This window comes from Bison bison, unplaced genomic scaffold (genome assembly GCF_000754665.1).
Source record: "Bison bison bison isolate TAMUID 2011002044 unplaced genomic scaffold, Bison_UMD1.0 scf7180017864134, whole genome shotgun sequence".
NCBI classification, from domain to species: domain Eukaryota; kingdom Metazoa; phylum Chordata; class Mammalia; order Artiodactyla; family Bovidae; genus Bison; species Bison bison.
This window is the reverse complement of record NW_011494706.1, coordinates 8,406,722-8,418,061: the sequence shown is the minus strand read 5'-3', so window position 1 is coordinate 8,418,061 and position 11,340 is coordinate 8,406,722. Positions and strand designations below refer to the sequence as shown.

Here is an 11,340-nt window from a genome sequence, read left to right as displayed (position 1 = left end):
TTTGCCTTTTTTCCTTTCAAAATGTTCTGAAGTTCAAATATTTGAAATTAAGACAAGTTATTTAGACAACTAAGTAGAACGCATTTTCTCACCACTCAATCAACCTTATGTTTTATCTCGTGAGAAACGGAGAATTTCCTGCCGTGGAATAGTTCCTGCCACATCAGTAAACAAAAGATGTCACCATCATCAGCAATTGCAGATGCTACAAAAGGTGAGCTGGTGAGCCTGAGGGAACTCAGGAAGGGAAGAATAGCTGCCTTCTAGCAGCCATCAGACTGCAGCCATTCCCTCCAGTTAGCTGGTGAGCTACATGGAAGCTCAGGATGTGGAAAAAAAAAAAAAAAAGAATACTGGCCCCAGATAGGTGAGGTGCACATCAAAGGAATTATTTCAGTGAGCCCAGATTCCTGCATCTTCCTATAGGTAGAAAAGCCCTAAATTCCTTAACTTAGGATATCTGGTTTTCTTTAATTAACAATATTCTTTTGATGTTTAGACTACCTGCACTTTGTTGCAAAACGTCTATATAAATTGATTCCTCTCCCTACCTCCTCCTTGGAGCAATTTCTCAGAGTCACTTGAAATGCTGTCTCCTGGGCTTAAAGTTCTGAAAAATCCCACCAAATAAAATATAACTCTCAGCTTTTAGGTTGTGGTTATTTTTTAAGTCAACACTGGCAACATGAGTTTATGACTATGGTCTGTTTCCAGTTTTCAAAAGATTCCTTCTTTGCTAACCCAAGAAGAACTAGATGGTGTGCAATGGTCTATTCTTCACTGTAAGTTTTTCTAATAGTCTACACATCTGTATTGAGGAGTGTGTATCTGTAGTACCTGCTTACATGTTAAATCATCACAGTATTTGTGGGTCAGACACCAGGACTCATTTCAACTTCACTAGTTGGTCTATATTTATAAACATCCATAATCCTTATAGTTCAGGAAAGTATGTACTCAAAATACAAAATGGGAGTTTTTAAAAATAGCAGTTTATTTATTTATAAGGATAATGTGGGCAGTTGTGAGTGCCTTTCAAATTTATGATCTTCTACATGGAGCTTAAAACTTCAAAAAAAAATCGCCCCTGGTTCGATTCCTGGGTCGGGAAGATCCCCTGGAGAAGGAATAGGCTACCCACTCCAGTATTCTTGGGATTCCCTGTTGGCTCAGCTGGTAAAGAATCCACCTGCAATGCAGGAGACTTGGGTTCAATCCCTGGGCTGGGAAGATCCCCTGGAGAAGGGAACGACTACCTGCTCCAGTATTCTGGCCTGGAGAATCCCATGGACTGTACAGGGTTGCAAAGAGTCAGACACAACTGAGTGACTTTCATTTTCACTTTCACACATTGCTTATAGTTGATCAAGCAGGATATACTATAAAAGTTGACATTGGAGATTAGAGGGAAATATGTGTATTTTTAACAGTAAAAATACATAACACATAACATGAATTTAGCTTAAGATTTTTCTTTAATTAAGGATATTATTTTAGGATATTTTTGTTGTTGTTGTTGCTTATCCCTTTGCTGGATTTTTGGCTCATTTGGAGACCTGCATAGAAGACACCATACAAATTCAAAATAAAATGAGTAATGAAAAATCTGCTTGTCTAAGAGTCTAAAAGACCAGGAAATGTCCACCTGAGTTTCAAAATAAAGGCAAAACCTGGGACTTATAGAAAGAAAGAGAAAGCTTACTTTGAAATGAACATGAGCCGGCTTCTAAGAGAAAATGTTTGCCTTCTTCCTTGGTATAATAATTAGGAAAACCTTTATCAGGTCATATTTGGGGATTTCCATGGATGTGAAAAAGACAGTGAGCATGGTTCACAGGTGAGGATGGAAGCAAAGACACTGGTGATGGCCAGATAAGAGCTTTCTGAAATTATTATAAATGAGTGAATACAGTGGTGCTTGTCACTTTCCTACACACTTTAATTTTTTGTTATGATTGAGATGCTGGTGTCTGATCTCAGTAAACTCTGCTTTGCTGGGAGTGGTGCTTTTCTGCCTCCTGCTTTGCATTTCGCCCTGTGAGAAGCGTGTCTGAGTTGGGAGGACCTGAATATACCTCTTTGTTGCTGAGCTTGTCAAGCACAGCACTGTGTTCTCTTTCCCACCAGGAAGGTCAGGCCACCGGGGGCCGATCTGCTGTCTGAAATGAACCCTACTGTCTGTCCCTGGTGTCTGACAGATTGAAACAGTTGTCTGTGTTACAGCGCCTTCAATGCTTTTTAAATGCCTCATTTTCTGAGAGAAAGGTAAAGGATGTAGGCTCCATTGAAAAGATAAATTTTTTCCAAGGGCTGGATTTTGGGTGTTAATATTTATCTAAAAGGAAAATTTAATTAACTTTCTAAGAACATATTTACAGATTCAGGAAGTTAAGTGTGTGCACTGTGTGGGCACGCGCACACACACACACGCACAGTCGTACCAAGATAAGCCTTCACTTATGAGTTCTACTTCTAAAGACTTATATTGTGGGTTTTTTTAATTGGAGTAATAAAATTATGAAGTATGGAACTGTTTCAATAGTAGAATTGTCGAAGTAAGGGTCTTTTGTTCACTGAGATTTCAGTTTCATGTGTTTTGATCAGAGGTATGTATAAAGCCTGAAGAAATTTGTACTGTGCTGAGCCTCAATTCAATACTCTCCAGATAATTGAGCTAATTAAATCTTTACCAACATTAACACAACTCCAGCATTCCTTGGACAGTGGATAATTATTGTATGAACATGGCGAGCTTAAACTAAACAGATGAAAATAGAGTTCTGTGGAATGGGTATTGAGTTTATTCTTTATTCATCTTTTGATAAGGTTTAATTAAAACTGCCTCTCTCCATTGTGGTGAGAATGAATGTGCTTGTTTTCTTAGTGAAAAGCAAATTATTCACTTCAGCCATGGTTCAATAATCAAAGCCTTTGCAAAGTTTTGGGTTATAGTGTAGCTATGGGGATATAATTGCTGCAATTCTGTATGAAGGCTTTATCTTTTTTTTTATTACTTTCTTTTATTTATTTTTGTAGAAAGAAACTTATAAAAGCCCATTTTGGGATTTGGTGTGGAAGTACATATGTTTGAAGTCTTATTATAGGTTGGCATGGCTAGATTTTTCATTTTAAGGTGTATTTCTTACAACCTCTTGTTTAAATGAAACATAGAAAGGGACACATCTTTAAATAGTTGGTGTTTGAGACTGATCTTTCAAGTTAGTGAAGAAATTCAATAATGCCTTGAAATCCTGTGGCTGCCCCTAGATTGACATAGTGACAGTCCTAAGGGTGGAAAAGTAATTGACATTGGGAGTTCTCTTTCTACAAATATGTATATTTGCATTCTCTTTAACTTTCTTTAAATTCAACAAAAATATTTTCTATATTCTTCTTTTAAAGGGTTTTTTGTTTTTATGTTGGTGATACTTTTGTAGCATAAATAGATTTTATGTATACTAATGACAACTTATTTTCAAACTTACTATCATGACTGTGCTAGACGTCTTTCTTTCTTTCAATGAGAGAAGTAGCTTTATTTAGAGAGATACCTACTCCACAGACAGAATATGGGCCATCTCAGAAGTCAAGAGGCTGTGCTAGGTCTTCTTGTCCATTCTTTCTTCTTCTTTTTAATGGAATGGGAGATTACAAGGATACAGGATGTTTATGGAACCAAGGACTGAAAGAAAGCTGTGCCTTGGGCGTAAACCAGAAGTCCATAAAAGGAGTCAAGTACAGACACACGCTTGCTCCTTTTCCGTGTTTTAGTTGTCTGGATTCTGACTTTGCCTGCTTCTCTGGCCATGCAGTGGAAATGAAGTTGACTTGTCCTAAGGTTTGTCATAAGAAAAGTTAAAAAGACATCTCTCTTGGTCAGCATTCCAATTCCCTGCAAAGGAAATCTGTCCTTCTTAGATTGAGTGAATCAGCCTGAAATCCAAGTTTTAGTGCCTCCACTTACCGCTTCTTTTTATAAATGTTATTTATTTATTAATTTATTTTTTGGCTGCGCCAGATCTTCATTGCTATATGTGAGTTTTCTCTAGTTGTGGGGTGACGAGTCCTTGTTTGGGGGCACAGGCTGCAGGCACACAGGCTCAGTAGTTGTGGCACACAGGCTTAGTTGCCCTGAGGGGTTTGGGATCTTAGTTCCCTGACCAGGGATTGAACCAGAGTCCCCTGCATTGCAAGGCAGATTCTTAACTACGGGACCATCGTGGAAGCCCACTTGCCACATCTTTTCTTCATCAGTTTCTTGGAGAGGAAGGGCATGCAAATGTGAGCTAAAGTTTCATCATCTTTAGAATTTATTTTGAGGGTGAAGTCATTGAATGCCGTGTTCTTCAACTTGCTCTCAGGGGCAATGATATCAATCTCATGGACTGGAAATGTGTTTCTTAAATGGAATAGTCTAGATGAGAAAGAAAACTGTTAAAGATGATCACATGTAGTAAGAATAAAGATTTTTCATCCAAGTTTTGTCTTAGTGACATGTGTGTGTTTGTGTGTATGTAACTGCTCCTATACTGAGTTACTTAGTCAAACGTGTTTTGACAGTGAGTTGTGCCCAAAACAAGTTTGCAAGCCAGTGACTGCTCCTCAGATCCCCTTCAAGATTTTTCTTGGGAGGCAAGGGAGGGAGGCGCCCACTGGGAAGGAGTCCAAGCCCCTCACTCTCCCCATCAGAGCAGCTCCACTTTAATCTGCTTTGTACTCTGTTTCCACCTAAAATATCTTTTAAACAAAGGATGCAGCAGCCAGAAGTTTGCATAAGTGATTTCCCAGGTCCCTTCTTGGGATTTTTAGAGCTAAGTACAGTAACCATCAGGAGTGGATCAGGAATTATTTTGGTGTTCTGTGTGAAGGATGGCTTGAGAAGCCATCCAGCCCTCATTTGCTTGAGGTATTTTTTTTTCCCTGTCTTTCTAACACTGAAATGCAGTTTCCCTACTTAATCCTATAGAAAACTGTGAGACTTAGCATATAACCAAGACAACACTAAATCTGAATGGACTTGAAGCAGCCTTATGATTTTTAAAAAAGGAAAAACAGCGAGTCCTCCTCCCGGCCCTTCCCCCATCCAGTTCTTTAGGGAGGGATGAAAGGCAGAAGTGAGCAATGGCAACATGAGAGAGAAAGAGGTTGCAGCTCCATCACGTGGTCCTCAGAGAAGTGAGCATCCTGGGGAAAGACAGCTTCTTTAATACAAATAAATAGTGTGAGAGTGGAAGTCGCTAAGTCATGTCCAAGTCTTTGTGACCCCAGGGACTGTCCATGGAATTCTCTAGGCCAGAATACTGGAGTAGAAGGGATAGGCTACCCACTCCAGTATTCTTGGGCTTCCTTTGTGACTCAGCTGGTAAAGAATCCGCCTGCAATGCGGGAGACCTGGGTTCAGTCCCTGGGTTGGGAAGATCCCCTGCAGAAGGGAAAGAAGAAAAAGGAAGTAGTAAGAAAACAAGACTAAATAAGAAAACAAGCTAAAAGGGCATCTTATAGAACCTCCTTTGGGAAGTTGCAATAGGCTTAGCTAGTCCTTGTTTCTGCCCTTGACGTTGTAGAGGGGCAGACTGTCCTAAGAGCTTTGATCTCATGTTGAGCTCTTTTATTTAATTTTAGGTCCTGTTCTGCCTATTTGCATACAGACCCAAGAGTGGGACCTTATGTTGGTGAACATTTGGTTAGTCATTCATTGCACTCACACCTGTCCTGTTAGCAGCGGACTTCACTTGGTCCAGGCAGCTCTCTTTAACTCACAGAAGCTGTGTAGGCTAGGGATGAAGATCCTGACTTGGGTCAGCCATCTGGGCTTTGAGACTACACTGCACTACTTAACAGTTCCGTGACCCGGGCTAAGTCTTAACCTTCCCAAGCCTCCAAGTTTTTCCATCTGTAAATCGGGACTAGAAATAGTGTCTGTGTTGTCAGCTTGTTGTACAAATTAAATGGGATGATAATGTATTTAGCATAATGGCTTGCTTGGTTCATAACAGGCACTCAGTAACTGTTATGAATCCCAAATTTCATGAAGACTGTGATACAAAAGACATATTGACTTGAATTCTTTGTGATAATCATTTTTCATTTGTCTTTCCATTTGCTGCTGTTGTTTAGTCTTGAAGTCATGTCAGACTCTTTTGCAATCCCATGGACTGTGGCCATCCAGGCTCTTCTGTCCTTGGGATTTTCCAGGCAATAATACTGGGGTGGGTTCCCATTTCCTTCTCCAGGGGATCTTCCTGACCCAGGGATTGAACCTGTGTTTCTTGTATGGGCAGGTGAATTCTCTACCACTGAGCCACCTGGGAAGCTTTTACCTAACATGAAGAAAAGCTAGAATTCTGACAGTGCAGCACATTTCTTGGTACCGATCATACATAATCATGAGCAGAGGAAGGGCATATTGGGACTTGGTTTGGCATGAGTTTTAAAGAGAATGAAGAAGAGGGATTTGGGGAAATTGAGAAGAGATAGTCAAGATATTCTTTAGAAAGTCAGCAAGAAAGCACAAGAGGAGAACTGAACATGTTACATCCAGGGGATATGCGATGTGAGGAACACGGTAGAGTGGGGGCAGTCTGGAAGAAAATTTGTTTGTTTCGTGGCCCCAGTAGGGGTTGTTGAGAACCATTCCAAGTGAGAGGGGCTTCCCTGGTGGCTCAGACAGTAAAGAATCTGCCTGCAGTGCATGCTTATTAATGCAGTGTAGTCACGTGGTAACGTGCCAGTGCAGGAGAAACAGGAAACTCGGGTTCAATCCCTGGGTCGGGAAGACCCCCTGGAGAAGGAAATGACAACCCTCTCCAGTTTTCTTGCCTGGAGAATCCCATGGACAGAGCAGCCTGGTGGGCTACAGTCCATGGGGTCGCAAAGAGTCAGACATTTTTTAACAACTGAACAACAACAGAGAATTTTTTAACGACTGAACAACAACAAGAGATCTTACATAAAAATCTTCCTTTTTCTACAACTCACTAAAAACATAAATAAAAGGGTGAACGAGCCATTCTGGGCATTCTCTAACCACAGTGTCAGGCAAGGGTTGAGTAGAGGCTGCCTTTTTAGGAAAGGCTGTGTTCTGAAATTTGCTGCAGTCCCTGGCTCTCACAGGTGTCCTGCCAGGGAGGGTGAGAAGAAGTTGCTGTTTACCTTCATCTTTTTTCTGTTGTTTATCTTACAGTAGAGGGAAAAGAAAAATGAAATATTTCTTGTAACTATATCTCTGTCCTAAATGACAAATGTGAAAATAGCCCAAAGGAGCCTTTGTTGCAAGAAGAATTGGCAAGAACATACTTCTTTGTATAAGTAACTAGCCGATTTCGCTCAGTAGTCTCTTGGCCCTTAGAATCTTTTCTAACTATTTAACAATTAATCAGGTTTACTGTTATATGTGTTTATGTTTGCGTATAGTTTCCAGGGAACCAGGAGCAAAATGAAAAGAGTTTAGCAAGTTTGTAGGGAAGAAAGATATTCGTGGAAGTAAAGGGCCCAGATGAATGAGAACCAGAAGAGAGCTGGCAAACATTTATGCCAACAAATCCCATAGATGGCTTTGGGAGAGAGACCAGGACACGGTGGTGCTAGTCAGCTCGGGCTCCCGTAACAAAATACCGTGACTCGGGGCTTTCGATGACTGGCTTGACTCCTGATGAGGGCTCTCTTCCTGGCTTACAGACAGCCACCTTCTCACTGCGTTGTCACATAGCATGGTGGGGGGTGGGGGAGTGGATATCTGACCCTTCGTATAAGAACACTAATCCTGGGGCTTCACTGGTTCTCCTGTGGTTAAGAATCTGCCCTGCAATGCAGGGGACACGGGTTCCATCCCTGGTCCAAGAAGATACCATGAGGCAACTGAACCCATGTCCCACAACTACTGAGCCCATGCTCCGAAACAAGAGTAGCCCCCACTCACCAAAGCTAGAGCAAACCCACACATAGCAACAAAGACCCAGCAGAGCCGAACATTAAAAAAAAATAAGTATATAAAATTAAAAGAAAAAACACGAATCCTGTTATGGGGATCCCACCCTCGTGAATTCATCTAAACTTAATTGATCGACCAAAGGCCCCGTGTTGGGAATGAGGGATTCAACATGAATTTGGGGGGGCACGTTCAGTCCATTACAATGGTCACCATTGTCAAGCAGTTTACAAGGCAGTAAATGGCATGAGATACAGATGATTAACTCAGAGTAAAGTGTGAATACTATTATACAGGCCTAAAAAAAAATGCAATCAAAAGAGAAGGGGCAGACCTCATTGAGTCAGGGGATGCTTCATGGAGAAGATAGCATCTGGGCTAGAGCTTGAAGCCTAATGGGAAGCTGCTTTGAACCACAGGGAGCTCAGCTCTGTGCTCTATGATGACCTAGAGGGGTGGGATGGAGAAGAGTGGGGAGGGAGGGCCACAAGGGAGGGGATACATGTATACATACGGCTGACTCGCTTCTTTGTACAGCAGAAAGTAACCCAATATTGTAAAGCAATTATACTCCAATAAAAAATAAATAAAACTTGAAGCCCAACATCCCACAGCTGAGAGGGAGCTGCATTCATAGCCCTAGGCAACAGTGTGCTGGAAATGTAAATGAGTCCCGTGTCATCCCACTGCACTCACCATTGGTCTGATTTCTGACAAGCCTGCTTCATTTTAGATGTTTCGATCACAGTCAGTCCAAGCCTATGCAGTCATTTAGTTGCTGATGTCTAGAGGAACTTGGACTACCTCTGGAGATAAAATTAGATTTGCGAGAACTGCAGTGCCCCCAGCCCCTTGTCCAAATTGAGTTAATTAATCTGTAACTCGAACACCCTAAAGGCCCTATTTAAATACAATTTCACTGTTCGTGAGAAACTCCAGGAACCATGATTAAAACTGAATGCAGTCAGAAATAAAAAGTGTGAATCTGTCTTTAATCTGAAATTCTCAACATGAAAATGTGGCATAAGTTTCATATTGTTTCAGCTGGCTCTTAAATACATATCACAATTATTAATAAAATGATAATATTCTATATAAACTTCATGAAGATACAATTGGTCTGAAAGTATCTAAGATTTCCACATAAGCACTTGTTTTTAAAAATATACACAAGATGCTATCATTATGGGCCATATTTAGATGGTATTATTCTTTCATAAATATTTCAGAATTAAAAACACAGTGTATGCATGCTAAGTTGCTTCAGCCATGTCCGACTCTTTGCAACCCCCTGGATGGACTATAGTCTACCAGACTTCTCTGTCTGTGGGATTCTCCAGGCAAGAATACTGGAGTGGGTTGCCGTGTCCTCCTCCAGGGGATCTTGCGCATCTCCTGCACTGGCAGGCAGGTTCTTTACCACTATCGCCACTTGGGAAGTCCAAAAATGCATTGTTGCTGCTGCTAAGTCGCTTCAGTCGTGTCCAACTTTGTGTGACCCCATAGACAGCAGCCCACCAGGCTCCCCCGTCCCTGGGATTCTCCAGGCAAGAACACTGGAGTGGGTTGCCATTTTCTCCTCCAGGGCATCTTCCCAATCCAGAGATCGAACGCGCATCTCCTGCACTGGCAGGCAGGTTCTTTACCACTATCGCCACTTGGGAAGTCCAAAAATGCATTGTTGCTGCTGCTAAGTCAATTCAGTCCAGTCAACTCTGTGCGACCCCATAGACTGCAGCCCACCAGGCTCCTCCGCCTATGGGATTTTCCAGGCAAGAGTACTGGAGTGGGGTGCCATTGCCTTCTCCTCCAAAAATGCGTTAGGTACATAGAATTCAACTGCAGCTTTTGTCTCTGACTAGCTTTCATAGATTCAGGCAGCTCTCCCGTATTTATGTCAATAAAAGGGAGAGGTGACGCAGATAATCCAGAAGTCATTGAGAGGATGCTTTGTTTGAACTGCAGCTGTCCTTTCAGAGTAATTTTCAGCATGGTCTAATAGTAAAATGAGTTTGTGCTTCTTAAAATGGTAACCATTTTGGAGTGGGAATTCCAGAAAGTCTTGATACCTAGAGCAAGGCCACAAAAGGAATAATCCACTGGAGTGGGAATTCCAGAAAGTCTTGATACCTAGAGCAAGGCCACAAAAGGAATAATCCACTGACAGATATTAGAGGGTTTTTAAAAATGTATATTGAAAGCAAGCCAAGTGAAGGATCAAAGATGAGAAAAGAAGAACAGGAAGATGATCAAAAGAAGAGAACATAAGCTATTTGTAGCTTTTCATTTCTACTCTTAGACTTTTAGGTTATGTTCTTAGAGTTAAATAGGTGTTGCAGACCAGGGGCAGGAAAAAGAGAAAGGCATTCCCTGGTGGTCCAGTGATTAGGACTCTATGCTTCCACCCCAGGGAATCTGGGATTGATCCCTGGTCTGGGAGCAGAGATTCCACAAGCCGAGCAACCCTGCAGACAAGCTGTTCTACATGGAAATTTGAACATTGAGATAGTGTTACTGTCTTGTCATTCACACTCTTTTTATCCTTAACTAGTTGCTGAAACTTGCCTGGGGAAAGCCATAGGTTTTTGCTGCCCAGATAGAGAGCAAGCGCTGCAGGGACTTCCCTGCGGTCAGCGATGAAGACTTCACCTTCCAGTGCAGGAGGTGTGGGTTCGATCCTTGGTCTGGGAGCTCAGATCCCACATGCCTCGAGGCCAAAACACTAAAACAGTAGAAACAGAAGCAATGCTGTAACAAATTCAATGAAGACTTTAAAAAGGGTCCGCATCAAAATCTTAAAAAAATAAAATAAAATAAGATGTCAAGTACTCTTAAAAACAAAAAGGAATGAGTCCTAAGAAAAACACTAACCGGGTGAGACAAAAGGAGAGGTGACCTGTTCTCTTTAGTGTTGTAAGATTTCCCGGTGCTGTTGATAACCAATAAATGTGAAAACCTGTTCTGATTGAGCAATCTCACTGCAATCCATACAGTGCCTTATTTCTTTATACATACCTTTTCAGAGGGCTGAAATGTAAATTAATAAACCAGCCAGGGCTGCATGCCAACATGACTTGAAAGTTAACTGGAATTTATTGATCTGCAGCCTACAAGCTGTTCTTTGCTGCACTGCACATAAGAAAGTCAGTCTTTAAAGTCGGCCAAATTTTTTTTTTTTTTACCTCGAAAAAGATCGTTTATATCTTGAGGTAGCACTGTTGTTTGGCGGGTACCTTCTCCCTTCTACCCCTCTTCCCCTCCTCCCAAACTGGGTCATTAGGGACTAATGTTGACAGCAGTGATAACTAATGCAGCATCGTAATTCCTGCTTCATTTTCTGCATCAATAGAGGGGAAATGAAGCTGTGGCTCACCAGGCTGGCTACTTTTCAGCCCCTGTCTGTGAGGGGTGTA

The 11,340-nt window shown here is 41.6% G+C and overlaps 1 protein-coding gene across 4 annotated transcripts in view; it reads left to right on the top strand.

Annotated features, from left to right (window-relative positions):
- Nucleotides 1-11,340, top strand: part of CDK14 (cyclin-dependent kinase 14) — a 668,333-nt gene that overhangs the window by 592,211 nt on the left and 64,782 nt on the right. The window contains exon 14 of one of the 4 annotated variants that reach the window (XM_010839813.1): nucleotides 125-1,080. The exons of the other annotated variants lie outside the window; for them this stretch is intronic. The gene's annotated coding sequence lies outside the window, so the exon portion shown is untranslated. Of the gene's footprint in view, nucleotides 1-124; nucleotides 1,081-11,340 lie in introns of those variants that run through there. 4 annotated transcript variants of the gene reach the window in all.